The following is a 14,916-nucleotide window of genomic DNA, read 5'->3' on the forward strand; positions in this document are numbered from 1 at the left end:
ATCTCAATGTGCCTTCTCTATGTACTGCAACACACCACTCTGCTGGGGGCAGCAATTTCAAAGTGCTTTTGAATCTGTAATCAAGGAGCATGAGAAACACTGCCTACTACCTTAAATGTAACATGCACAACATCTTCCCCTGTCCACCTGCACCTCCATATTAGTGCTTGGTGCCTCTTCTTTCGTTTCCCTCCCCACATTATGTTATAATCTCTCCTGCAAAAGAAATGCAAAAAAGGTTCCTTTCACAGTTAAAAAATAGAACTAACAAAAAAAATCTTATGGACTCCCTCTACTTTACATTACTCAGTAAAGTACATAAAATCAATAAGATTTTCCAACATTTCCATTAGTATTTTGTGTTATGTTAATTGGAATAATGTGCCATTCATCCCTATTCCAGGCACTGGAAACGAAGGCTCCAGACGATTATCCCCGTTCCAGACCCTGAAACGAGGGATGAAGGCCATTAGCACCCCAGGTTGCCAAAGCAGTAACCCAGGGTGCTAAAAAAAAAGATTTTTCTTTCTACACCAGGACGCGCGTGGCATCCCACTGTAGGAAGGAAAATCCTTTTCCAATATGGCAACCAATGAAAGGGAAGGCTGGGCTCCATACAGAGCCCCCTTCCCTTTCAATGGAAGCCTGCAAAAGGCGAAGAGACAAACCCTATGAAAATATTACCATGAGCACATTTCTTTTCCCTTTCAAACCTATCCCAATTTCGAAATTACTTTACCACATAGCCGGTGCCTACTGGACATGGCCACATTATCCCCAATGGTTGTCCGGGTCATAGCTTTTTGCTATGACCCGGACAATCTGGCCACTGCCCATGGCCACAGGCTATACCTCATTCACCAAAGGTATATCACTATTTTTTGTACCTACATTATAACAGTTGTGAAAAAATAAAACACAGACACATTTGCAAAACAATGCTTTTATGACCTTCCCAATGCTCCTTACACGGGTTTGCTGGAAATCTGCCCATGTTTTATTTTTCAAAAGTGTCAAAATATACGTACATACAATAGTCATATAACTTAGCCCCCACTTGCCAAAATACATTCAGACTTTGCACAAACATTTATGGTTGGGTCTTTAATCTTTCTGAACATTTTTGTCTACATTTGTCAAACAGCAACAACGTTATAAGCCATCTAAAAATGTTGAGACCGCACTCTTATTTGGTCCTCTCTTGCCAAAATCCCACCAAACTTTACAAAAACATTTATATCTAGATCTAAAATCTTTTTGCAAACATTTGTGCAAATTTGTTGTCAAATGGCACCACATTTATAAGCATTTACAATATTTCAGGAACCCCCTCTAATTTTCTTCACTCTTGACAAAACAGCACCACACTTTTCAAAACCATTGAGAATCAGGTCTAGAATTAAATTCCCAAATGTCATGCAGTTTCATTGAGTGGTGTCGAAATTATAAGTCATCCAAAAACTGCTTTTAACCGACCTTGTAATGCACAAATAAGCATAGATGCCTCCGAACATATAAGATGTTTGCGGACAGCGGAGAAGAAAAACGCACATTTTTGGGCTTTTTAAAGCCACATCCCATCCCATCCTCATCACCCCTTATTTCCTCAGAGATTGTTTCATTAGTTTGACAAGTGCAATGTTGTGTTTTTTAATATCTTTTTACCGCAATTTTTGTGCACACCAGTGGATGTTCCGTTTCCAAAAAACATTACACAGCCACGTTAGTGGTTATGGTTAAGTTGCTAATCCCATAGGAAGAGCACTTTTTGGGCGGCTTATACCTTCGCTCCCCCTGGATGAATCCTCACCAAACGTTGCAAACAAAGTATATGGCCCACTCTGAATGTTTTCGCAAAGTTTGGTGAGGTTTGGTCCAGGGGGTGCAAACTTATATGGGGGTCCCAAAACTTGTTTTTCCAAAAGACTGAATGGGGAAAAAACTTTGCTCACGCCTACAGCCCAAACCGCTGGACGGATTTTCACCAAATTTGCAGCAGGAGCAGCGGCTTGGTCCCAAAAGTGTGCTTTTGTAAATTAGGTGAAAATCTGTCCAGTAGTTTTTTTTAGAATGACCAAAAAGCTGGTCACAAAAAATGAGTGATATCTATGTCTGCTCCGCGGACACACTTCCCTGTTCGCTCCGCGGACAGGACACCTATTGGCTAATCGGCTTGCGTCATGTCCGCGGACACGCAACGTGTTCACTGATTGGCTGGAATGAAGCGTGAGATGCGTCGTATTGTTTTGATGCGTCCACCATCTTGGATCCGCAGACATCCGAGGACAGCGCTGCGATGAACGGGGAAGAAATACACCTTTGGTGAGAGCTTGGGGAGGGTGGGGGAGTAAGAGATGGGTCAAATGTTGTATTTGTTTAGGTCGCAGGTACCCTTGATGTGTTTGTCATGTCACGGCTGTCCGTGGACATAACAAATGCAATGCAGTAACCTATATAGCCAGTTAAAATGTTGGATTCTATGGGTGTCATCTGTGGGTGTGATATGCTGCGGTGGATGTGGCCAGGGCCTAGAGTCTTGGGTGCATGGCCTACGGCCTATGGCCAACAGTACACAGTTTGTGTACTGTTTGATTTGTATAGTTTGTATGTGAAGCTTTGGCTACGTCATGTCATTAAGATGGTAGAGTTTGGTAATAAGCACTGCAGTATAACATATCCATATAAGTAAACATTTTGTATTGTGGTGTATGGTTAGATGTTTGCTTCAATGGTTGTGTTATGGAGCAGTATTTATGAGTTGTATTATAATATACTTACTGTTTGATTTGTTGTGATTGGATATATTTTTTTGGATGACTTGGGTAACTGGAGCAGATATACTTTTACAATTTCTGTGATAAAAGAAATGATCATGTTAGTGTAGGTAGTTTATAAAGACTTATTACATTGTATAATGCACATTTCTGCTTTATTTCAACCCTCATATTTAGTAGTCTACAAACCAGTGTACTATGCAATTTGCTCAGTTTCTGTGTTTGTTTCTTAAATCATTGGGTCTGTGGGAAAAAAAATCCATGTTGGTGGGAAAAAAAAACCTTGTTGGATTAGAAAAAAACTTTTTTTGTTATGGTACAGTACTTTCTTTCTTTGTTTTCAGTGTTTACTTGTTGTTTCTGGCTAATGTTATATCTGTTGGCTTGTTGCAGATTGTTAGATACCTGTTGTCGAATTGCAACTGGTTATAGTTTTTTTATTTATATTCTCAAGTTGCTGATCTATATGTTGGGTTGTTGCAGATTCTTGGGGTAGTTAGATACATGCTGGAATATTCTAACTGTTTATTTCTTGTTATATTTTAGTGGTATTGATTTATTTGTTTGGTTATTGCAAAATCTTGGGGTAGTTAGATACCTGTTGGCGTATTCTAACTGTTTTTTCTTCTTATAATTTAGTGGTATTGATTTATCTGTTTGTTTGTTGCAGAATCTTGGGGCAGTTAGATACCTGTTAGCGTATTCTAACAGTTTATAGTTTTGTAATTGAACTTTTATTAATGTTTATGCACAGATTAGTTATTAGTGGTATTGATTTATTTGTTTTGGTTGTTGCAAAATGTTGGGGCAGTTAGATACCTGTTGGCGTATTCTAACTGTTTATTTCTTCTTATAATTTAGTGGTATTGATTTATTTGTTTGGTTTTTGCAGAATCTTGGGTAGTTAGATACCTGTTGGCGTATTCTAACTTTTTATAGTTTTCTAATTGAAGTTTTGTTAATGTTCATGTACAGATTAGTTATAACATTTTGGTTTTTAAAGATTAAATAAGCATTTATAAGATTTGTTGGTAATCTCTGCTTTAGAGTAATGGTATTATCATTACATTCAAACCATCCACAATTCTTTTTTATATATACAGTGTAGTGACCTGCATTGGTTATAGCTCCTGTGTGGTAGATTATACCTATTGTTGTGAAGGTTTTCTTACCAAGTGATATTTGACCATGTGTGAATGCAGTCAGCTTCCAGTTGTTTTTGGTACCATCTGCATTGTAATGTAAAAGCATTAGTATTACGTACTTACTATGTGTTTGTATTTGTAAGGTGGAGTGATTGTCTGAATTGCAGGTAGTACATAATCTTTCATGGTTTGCATTTTGTACAAGTTGATGAAATGGAACGGATTCACAGTTAGGTATGGATACATACACAAAGCTTTCATTAGGGATTTGTTCCTGTACCACATTGTTGCAGAGAGTGCATGTATGTTTCCACATGTATGAAATATGGAAGATTTCATTTATAGGTATGTTTTTGTTTTCCAGTACTTGTAGGAAGTACATTAGAAATTCTTGTGGATCTTCTTGTGAGTTTATAGTGAATTTCACCATTCTAGCACAGTAGTCCAATTCTTGTCTTATTCCATGAACACTGTATGTGTTGTCAGGAGTGTTGCTTGCATTTCTATTAAGGACTAACATTTGCAAACACAATTGGTCTATATTGTGTAGGTAAATGTTGTCAATAATTGGTGGCAATTGGAATAGAATATTTATTGCTACTTTTGCGTAGCAATTTACACCAGTTATATTTGAAAACTTGAATGGACCAGATAGTTCTGTGTCCAAGTCATTTCTTCGGAGTGTGTGTTGCTTCTTTGAAGAAGTACCTGAGTTACTTTGAGCAGTAGATTACTCTTTAGTTGTATTAATTGATGAAGTATTACCTTCTTTTACTCTCTTTGGAGGATTTGCAGTGAGATCCTGCTGCATTTCTGTTTGAAGTAGTTTTCTTTTGCTACGTTTTCCTTTCTGTTGATCAGGATAGGTTTTTAGATGGGGGGTGTACAGTGAACATAGTCTATTGTATTCTAAAATGCAAGGAACATCAGGGTTTACTTTACTTGCATCAAAGTTGATTAGAAATAGACTGTCAAGTGTACGTAAGCATGATAGTGCTACGTAACTCATGCCTTCTTTAAAGACTGTGTTCCCAATATCTATCAATGCTTTATCTAGGGTAAGAGCTTGTGATTTGTGAATGGTGACTGCGTATGCTACAGTTAGAGAAAATTGCTCTCTGCGTACATACATGTCTTTGAAAAGAAGGAATCGAGCTGTTGAGCATCCTATCCTTTTTACTTCTGATAGTTTGTCAAAGAGATTATTGACAAACTGAATGTTGTTGTCACGTGGATATGTTTGAAAGCCAACAACTGTACCAAGTGCTCCATTAACTAGTCCGTGCTCTACGTCAAGGTTACGTTTAAGCATTACTCTACAGTTTAAAGATAATTTAAATATTTTCTCCAAACCATCTTCGTTGGAGATAGAGTTTTCTAAGGTATTTAGTCGTGTTGTGGCTTGTTGACACATGGAAATTGTCATACCATGTACGTCTAGTTTGTCTGTGGAGCAAATTTCAATTATTGGTTGCATTTCTTTCTTCAACATTGTTTCATTGAATTTTGAACAGATTGCAAGAGTTGGCATCAAGGACATACAAGTGACATTTGTGTGTGCTAATTCTTCCATGACATCAGTAGCGTATGGATTATGGCCATACAGTGCATGGATGTGCCGGGTTTTTAATATTGTGCTTCTTGAGGTAGTACACCAACTCTAATACTTTTTAAAATGTTGCCGTATGTGAGTTCTGCAGACTGGCGCATGTTTTATTTTCATTCTCTGTATTGGAAATGTTGCCAAAGGTTGACATTTCCTATGCTGCCAACAGTTTTACAGCAGAGTTTGTGTCCGAAGGTTTTAAAAATAGGTTCACCTTTCACTGGTGTCAATTGAAGATCTCCGAAAACAATAATGTGTTTTCCTCCAAAGAGCTTTTCATAGTTTGTTTTGAGTACTTCTTGTAATCTGAGGTGAATCAAAGCCATCATTAGGTTGGTGACCATGCTCACTTCATCTATTAGTAGCATTTTCATTTGTTTTAACACTCTGTGTAGTTCCATTGCAGCTTCTGTAGAAAGTTTGTATATTCTAATTTGTTTTGGTGTTCTACTGGAAGGAGTAGTAATCAGTGTAAAGTGACACCGCCTATGTTGTAGGCAGCTAAACCTGTGGGGGCAGTTACAACAGTTGACAGTTTGTTGTTTGTCAATTGTTGAAGGAACTTGCTGATGATTTTGATTAAGAATGTTTTGCCTGAACCAGCTTGACCACTGACGTATAATAGTACAGAATTCAACAAAGGTAGCAGGCGCCCCTCTCTCAGAAGAACAAGGCATGATAAGCTGTTCAGTGGTTGTTAACCACATTGAGAGTTTGCAGCCATCTGCTTATAATAGTATAGGTTTGTAATTTTGGCAGGTACATTCTTTATTTTCATGTTGTACACCATGTGCAATTTCTTTTGTTACTTCTTGAAAAATGCTACGCTGCTCATTGTTCAGTTTTGATTGCAGTACAGTTAAGTCTTCTGTATGTTCTTCATAGTGAGACATGGGGGGTCATTACGACCCAGGCGGTAACCATGGCGCTAGTAGCGCCATGGTTGCCGCTGGTATTTTACCGATTGCGCCATGGTGAATGGCAAAATTACTGCCCCATTTCAAGGTTGGTGGGGCGGTAATTCCCCATTCACCATTGGCCCTTCCCCATTCCCATTTTTGCCCCCATAGGGCTCAATGGAAATGGGGAAGGTGGTATTTACGGTACCGCAAATTGTGGTACCATAAATACCTCCAAGGTCCCTTTGCGGGTCCAATCCTTAACAGCTGGTAAAAAACAGCCGTTAAGGTCAGGACCTGCAAAGGGACCTCGTAATTAGGCGGTAAGGGGTTAACAGCGCCGCCACCTTTTACGGCACCTTTTACGCCACCTTTTACGGCACGGCAACCCCTTACCGCCTGGGTCGTAATGAGGCCCATGGTGTTTTCTACTTCTGTCATAGCTAATTCTGTCTCATTTGTTATTAGTGGCTTCCCAGTGGTTCTTGGCTTCCTGTTACAGAAGGTTGACTACTGTCATGAGTGTCCTTCTCTAGTTGGGCCTGGAGTTCTTCTTCGTGTTGCTGTTCATTGTGCAACATTGTTTTGTACTGTGTAAAGTTTACATTGGTTATAGTGCTTTCATTTGCTTTGAAAGCGTCTTCATAGGAGTCATAGATATCTAGTAACTCTTCTTCTTTTCTCCATGGTTTAAAAAGTTGTACCAGGGACATGTAATATAGTTCTTTATGTTGAGGAGTTTTTAATGACAATTTGATATGATTAATTAAGCTTCATTTGGTAAGTTTCACTACGCTGCCTTCACAATTTGTCACTCTGTATCTACCTTTATTTTCATCGGGTTTTATATTATTTTTGTATGTGAAGTTTTGGGCTATGTGGAATAGACACATGGTTTCCAAAGTGGTACTCCTGTTTGGGTAATATGTGTCTAGTAAAATGTTTTTTCAAAATGTCTTGGCTGTTAGGATCATTTTTGGCTATTGTTTGTATGTTGTCGTATGATTTGAGAACTCTTGTTCTAGATTTAGCAGGACCAAGACTTAGCCATACTATATTTTCAGATTTTACATACAAAGCAGTACCGGTTAAATGATCTGCAGCTTCATAGCAGCCACATTCTCTATGAGAGAGCGTTTTTATGCTTAAGCTGTACAATTTCTGAGACAGTGTTTTGTTCAATGATAGGTCATTCCAGAGGTCTTAAAGCTCTGTTTTTTCTGCTTTGGTTAAGTAGGCTGTAACATATCGTGCAACTGTAGTGGAATTGTCTGAAATGTACTGCACATCTATGTTTGCATTCCATAAGAGGGCAATGATTGCATTGTAATCATTGATATATTTTGCTTCTTCAGTTCTTTTTATCTCATATGTTTTCATAGGTGATTTACCTTTAACACTATGTCTAACTGAAGACTTGAAGTTGTTCACTTCACCTGTTTCTGTAACAGGCCTAGGGGAACCAAAGCGGCATTTGGTGTAGTATTTCCCTTTGTTTTTGTATTTGCAACGACAATATTTCCCACATTTGTGTCTTTGAAATTGTACAATTTGTGCATGAAGATCACTATTTGTTGCTTGTTTGGAATTTCACAAGTGACATATTTTTCGATAAACTGTAAAACAGTAGCATCACTGTCTTGACAAAATTTAGGAGCATCTTTAATCCATAAAAGCATGTGGATATGTGGTGCTCCTCTGGCTTGGTATTCTTTTCTCCAAAAGAAGTGTTGCACTTCTCTGAGGTGAGGAACAGTTTTATTACAAATAAAATATAGCATAGCAATGAAGCGATGATGGAAATATCTTGAAACATTAACAGGATCTAGAGAGCAAAGGTCTCCATGTGCTAGTATATCTATGTTTGTTTTGTTTTTGTTTGATATGCGTAGGAAATCATGTAATTCTTCCCATGCATATTCTGCACAACTTAATATAACAAACCAAGTGGGTGGGCCAAGGTTTCTTATCATACAATGTACATCTCCGTGACGTCGGAACCAGTACTTTCTAGTACCACACATGTTTGACAACAGATTTGTAATGCTTGATTGTAAAACCTCATCTTTTTCTTGAACTTTTTGTAGTAATTGCGTAGCTGACATATTTTGAAAGTGGGTACCTGATTTCAATGTGTGTGAAAATAGTAGGTGGAATATGTATTCCACATTTTGTCTAAATCTGGGATCTTCAGAATACATTTGTAACAAGCGATAGTCTGATGCTATTATCTGAGTGGGTCTATCATCGTACCGTCCTCCTTTTCCAGTAGGAAAGAGTAGAGGAAAAGCATGTGCTTCTATACTTTTTTCCCATATGCTGATTGATGATCCTTTGGTTTGTCGCATTTGGTACGTTTCTAGTGCATCATCTATGTGGTGTCTTTAGAGTGTAATGGATGAATTGTATAATGGTCTAAAATATTGGATACTGTAGCAGGATCTAGAAGTTGAAATTGACCAGTTTCTGGTGACTCTTGAATTATTTCAGTGGTTTCCCTCAGGTTTTCTTCAATATTCATTTCTTTGTAATATTCATTATTGGGCCTCATTACGAGTCCGGCGGTAACCAAGGTGGTAAAACCGTATTACCATTCCGCCTCCGTGATTCCCGAAATTACCGGGGCATTAAAACCCTGGTTTCCCGGGAATCACGGAGGTGGAATGGTGTTAATCCGCATTCCTATTGAGTCCTATAGGACTCAATGGGAATGGGGATCATGGAAACACCGGCAGCATCTCGTAATGCTGCCGGTGTTTCCTCGTCCGCCTGCAGGCCGGCAGTGTTAAACCCGCCCGGTCAGACCTGGCGGGAACATCACCTCCCGCTTGCAGGAGTCAGGATCAGGCGGTCCGCAAACAACGGTGGCAGCGGGTTTACCGCCACCGTTATTTCCGGACCGCCTGATTTGTAATGAGGCCCATTGTCTTTTAGATATTGCAAGGCTTGTCTAACTTTATGTAAGTCTACGAGTTGTTGCCAATTTTCTTTGTCTTTTGTAGGTACACCAATTACTAAGACAATTAAAGATTGCTGTATTGGACTTTGCACTCCCAGAGTGTGCACATTTTCTTTCAGATCTAATGGTAAATAAACTACTTTGCCACAAATGCCTTTCACTAATTCAGAGGGAGGTAATTCTGCTGTTTTTGGTTGAAGGCGTATTATCGCTTGAAATGGGAGCACTGTTTGAATTACGATGCTCTCATATAAATAGGTTTGTCACAATTGGTACATTTCTAGTGCATCATCTATGGTGTCTTTAGAGTGTAATGGATGAATTGTATAATGTTCTAAAATATTGGATACTATAACATGATCCAGAAGTTCAAATTGACCAGTTTCTGGTGACTCTTGAATTATTTCAGTGGTTTTCCTCAGGTTTTCTTCAATATTCATTTCTTTGTAATATTCATGATTGTCTTTTAAATATTGCAAGGCTTGTCTAACTGTATGTAAGTCTACGAGTTGCTGCCACATTTTTTTGTCTTTTTTAGGTACACCATTTACTAAGACAATTAAAGATTGCTCTATTGGAAGTTGTACTCCCAGAGTGTGCACATTTCCTTTCACATCTAATGGTAAATAAACTACTTTGCCACAAATGCCTTTCACTAATTCAGAGGGAGGTAATTTTGTTGTTTTTGGTTGAAGGCGTATTATTGCTTGAAATGGGTGCACTGTGTGAATTATGATGCTCTCATATAAATTGAGTTGTTGCAGGGGTTTTGGTAGTGGGAATAATTCCAAGTTGGTTGTGATAGCATGTGAAGGAGTTTGGTTGTTGTCAAGTTTTGTAGTGCTGTAACTGCAAAGTATTAAGTGGTCAGTTATTTCATATTTGTTTTCTGCTATAAGGTAGAGAGCTAATTCAAGCCATTTGGAATCTTCATTGTCTTCTATTTTGTTACGTATACAGTTTTTGTGTTACTTTTATAAAAAACCTCTGCGGCAACACACACACGCATGGTTTGGTACTTCAGCGGATGTACTTTTAAATGTTAGTAGTTAGTATTTCTTTTTTGTATGTGTGTAGTAGAAGGTTGCCATTCATACAATTGTTGCTAGTCTGTTGTAAAGCTATTGCATTTTGTAAGTGGCTTTCACTTCCAAAATATTTTCTCTGGATATGCTCTATTTCTTCGAGTAGGCCTTTGGATGTACCATGTAGAAGATTGTTATTTAAATTGGATAGTGCTAAAACAGGACTTTTAACATAGTACAGTGTATAGACTATATTTCTTATATGATGATGATGAATGATGTTTTGATATCATTTTGATTTGATGGATGGTGCTTTTGCAAATAGGTCTTGAAATGCAGGGTAATGAATGTCCTTGTATTCCTGTGTATTTGTGCACTGGACAGGTATCCATATTTTGTAGTAGTTTCATTTTGATGTTGTCTTTGCCTTTCACATACTGATTGAGGAACTGGCGTAAAGATTTGAAAGATATTTTGGCAATGTTACACATTGACGTGCACAGCCATTTGTATACTGGATGTTCTGGTTCAGTCGAATGGAGAGGTGATACTGAGTTTTCTAAGGATATTTTTGTTAGCAGTATTTCTTGTTCCATTATGGTATTATTAAGCTTTTCATACCCTACTCCACTGTTACATATGGCAATTGTTTTTGTTTGCTTTTGTTTGTATGCTTCTTCATTGAAATATTTTTCTGTGCTTGTGGTGTGACTCCATTCAGATCCACAGATATTTAAGAAGTTAATTTTGTTGACATTCCGTTTATTGAGAAGTCTTTTCTGTAAATTAGTAGTTAGTTTTGTTAGTGGTTTAATTCTGTTTAACACTAAAAAAAATAACTTCCTTTTGAGAAGGATTGCACTGTCTATGAGAGTTTCTAAGATTAATGTTCTATGGTAGGTTTTAAGGGTTGTGCATGATTTCTCTCCTGTTTTTATAAGATTCTGAAGGACTCTGTGGCGGAACATTTTTTGTAAAATACTTTTTTTGGTATGGTTACTTGCCACTACATCACGATTTATAGGAGCAATGTTAGCAGTAATGGTAGCTGAATTCTTGTTAATCACTTTCTGTTTCATTTTACATTTTGAAGGAGGAGGCAAAGTTAGATGTTTTGTTTGAACTTTTTGTACAAATTCTGCTAGAGATGGATGCTTATTTTTCAGACTTTTTTTCATTTGCCCTACTTCTGCGTTGCTTTCTACGGACTTGCTTTTTGGTAGGTTTTCTTTGGGGTCAGTTGAAAAAAAAGAAGGTATGGGTTGGCTGTTCTGCAATATATGTGTGCTGTGTGCATGACTCTCTGAGTATGATGGTAAGGATGTATGTGGTGGTGTGTGAGTGTGCATTGGGCAGCTACTACTACTTGGGAAGGCTATTATTGTATTTGTGTGTTACTATACTGGGGTTCAGATGATAGTAGAAAGTAAGCTGGTGGTGAGGAGAAGCACTAATACAAAATCTAATGGTATAGAATCAACACAGTTCTTTGTTCTGCAATACTAACATTCTAGGGGCTGAGTTATGTAATTTGTGCACCAAAAAACAGGGATGTGTGCGCCATTCTGCCTGCAAATCCTTGTTTAACAAATGGGGATTTGTGGGCAGAATGGTGCACAAATCCCGGTTTTTCGGTGCACAAATTCCATGAATCAACTCCACAGTGTGTTTGAGTAACAGTAAGAATGTTATGATAGTATTGTACTTACTTTTTTGTTTGGAATGAGCAGGTTTCTTCTGAGTTGTTGTTTGTACTTCAGATACTGCTTCTTTTCAGGAGAGTGGTCTTCACTGCAATTGTAAAAGAAAGAGGTTAGTAATTGTGTGTGTTTATAGCACTGATGTTTAATATTTCTAATGTTTTTGTAGTAGTATTCTTGTTTGATAACTGAACATAGTGTGTGCATGCAGTTTCCTTTGACTATGTGCAGGCTTTATATTTTACTTACAATATTTTAGTTCAACATGCTTTGCAAATGAGTAGAATGCAAGTATATGAAACTCACTTGGTTTCTTAGGCATGTTAGGAGATAGAAGAAATAATGATGTACTTTGTTTGCAATTTTTGAAAGGTAAATGGCAGAAACTGTATAGAAAAGCATAGAATTTATGCGTTTGTGAAGTTGTAGGTAATAAAGCAGAAGGATGTGATGTACAGGGAGTGGTGTTATTTCAGCTGTGAGCTTTTCAATGATAGTGTCTATCTGTGTGAGTGCATAAAGATGCATGAACTTATCCTGGCTGTGTGTAATTTTATAATACATTACTAAGTGTGTTTCTACAATTATACTGTTATTTCTCCAATCTTTTAATATTGTAATTTTTTAGATAGTTGTGTGTGTAAAAAAGGAATTTAGATAGCAGACAGGTTTGGAAGTGACATGTTGATTATAGCAGATGGGAAAAATAATAGTAAGTTCATTTATAGGTTATACAGGTTAAGTGGCAGTTACTCTGTTTATATGCATTCATAAGAGTTGTACATGTACTGTGCATAAAATATGCATACCTGTAGTTTGTATTCATGCATGTAGATATGCATGCAGCTGCAAGTAGAAATCTTCGAGACTTGTACAGTAGTTCTTGTAGTAAGTGCTTTCCAATGATATGAGACTTGTACTCAAGTGATCAACAATACATTTGAAGTGCTGAACTCTGATGATGGAGTGAGATGTAGAGGTCTTGGATGTGATTGGTGGATGGTTATGTTACTGTTTAGCTGTATCCAATGAGGGTATGGCAGAGAGAGTGAAGTGAAAAGGGTAGAAGGGCTGTCTAAGAGTTATGCGGTCCGCAGACACAGCGGCTGTCCGCGGACAGGGCGCGCCACATCAGGGGTTTTCCAGCGAATCCAGCATGGTAAGGGGACTTTAGGGATCAGCCAATCAGATGTTGAGGTTGTGGATTTGTGTTGAATGAGACTGTGTGTAGTGCAGATGGCAGAGGTGGAGAAAGTCAGGGTGTTGGTGCTTGGAGATATGTTTGTGCGTGGTTTACAGCAGTATGCTCAATGCAGGCTTGTGGCAAAACATTTTGATGGTAAAGGAGTGGAGGTGGTGGTGTGGAGCACTGTGCCTGATTGCAATGTACAGGTAATTGTGCAAGTTTGTGAAGATATAGGAAGGATGAACAATCCCCATGTGGTAGTTTTGCACGGTGGTGCTTTCCATTTGGGCTATGTCAGTGCCCCTACTTTGTTGGGAGATTTGGAACAATTGGTTCAAGCAGTAATTAACATTCTTCCAAATGCCAAAGTTATTTTTTCTGGATTAGTACCTAGGGCAATATGGGACAATAATTCTGTTTGTTGTACTCAGCAAAACATTCCTACGTGTGCAATCAACCGAGGCATGTGTGCTTTCATGCTTAGAGCTGGTATGTTCTGTAATAATGAGAATATTGATCAAAGTAATGCTGTTTATTTTAAAGAAGATGGCATTTCTTTATCTTTTATGGAAAACGCCATGCTGTTTTGGAATGTAAGGGTTGCTTTGGAGAAGGTTATGTGAAGATTTTAGGAGTAAAGTAAGAAATGAAACCCCCCAAAAAATACAAAATAACAGGTGTCTGTCAAGCATCTGCAAAAAAAACCTAATAAAACGGCTCCCTTCAGAGCCAACCTCAAAGGGGAAATGGGGCACACTATTTAAATTTAAATTGACCACGCTTAGATTTTCGATATGACCGCGGACATGGCAGTAGTCCGCGGACACCGCATATTACATACAGGGATTTTGGGGTGGAGAGGCATGCAAATGCGAAAGAGTAGAGCAAGGGATTGGTCAATAAAGTTTACTGGGTGTGTTGTGTAAGGAGAGAGTTTGTCAAAAAGTCTTTTTTCTCAGAGAAGAACAGATAGCTATGGCTGTGTGTTTCAGAAAACAGATTATCTGGATTTTGGGAGACTCATGGATACCTTGGTCGGAGGTGCATGCAGAATGCTTTGGAGTAGCTGCAGATCTTGGATTCCCGTATGTGGAAGTGCATTGGCATGGAGTGCGTGAAATGAAGTGGCTGGACTTGTTACCTCTCTGTGATACTTTGGAGACACAGCATCATCCAGACATAATTATAATTCATTGTGGAGGGAACAGTTTAGGACATGCGTCTGGAATTTCTTTGCAATTTGCAATGAAAGAAGTACTTGAGAAGGTCATGGACATGTTTTCAAATTCTAAAGTAATTTTTTCTCGTATTGCGCAGAGACACATTTGGCTGTGTTCTTCTTTATTTGGTCCACAAATGGAGAAAACGAGGTGCAATGTCAATAAGGCAGTTTGTGCCTTTTTAAGAGATGTTGGCATGTCCTCTTTTCATAAGGAAAATATTATGTTTCGTACCACATACATTTTTCGCAGAGATGGAGTCCATCTTACTTATGCCGGCAATCAGATTTTTTCTGAGAAATGTAAAAAATGCATTGCAACCTTTTTTGGAATTACAGCCATCCATTTTGCAGTAGGTGTTTACCATTTGAAGTTTTTCAAACACAAACAAACACCACCAAA

Source organism: Ambystoma mexicanum, chromosome 12, assembly GCF_040938575.1.
Source record: "Ambystoma mexicanum isolate Mex_15411 chromosome 12, UKY_AmexF1_1, whole genome shotgun sequence".
NCBI classification, from domain to species: domain Eukaryota; kingdom Metazoa; phylum Chordata; class Amphibia; order Caudata; family Ambystomatidae; genus Ambystoma; species Ambystoma mexicanum.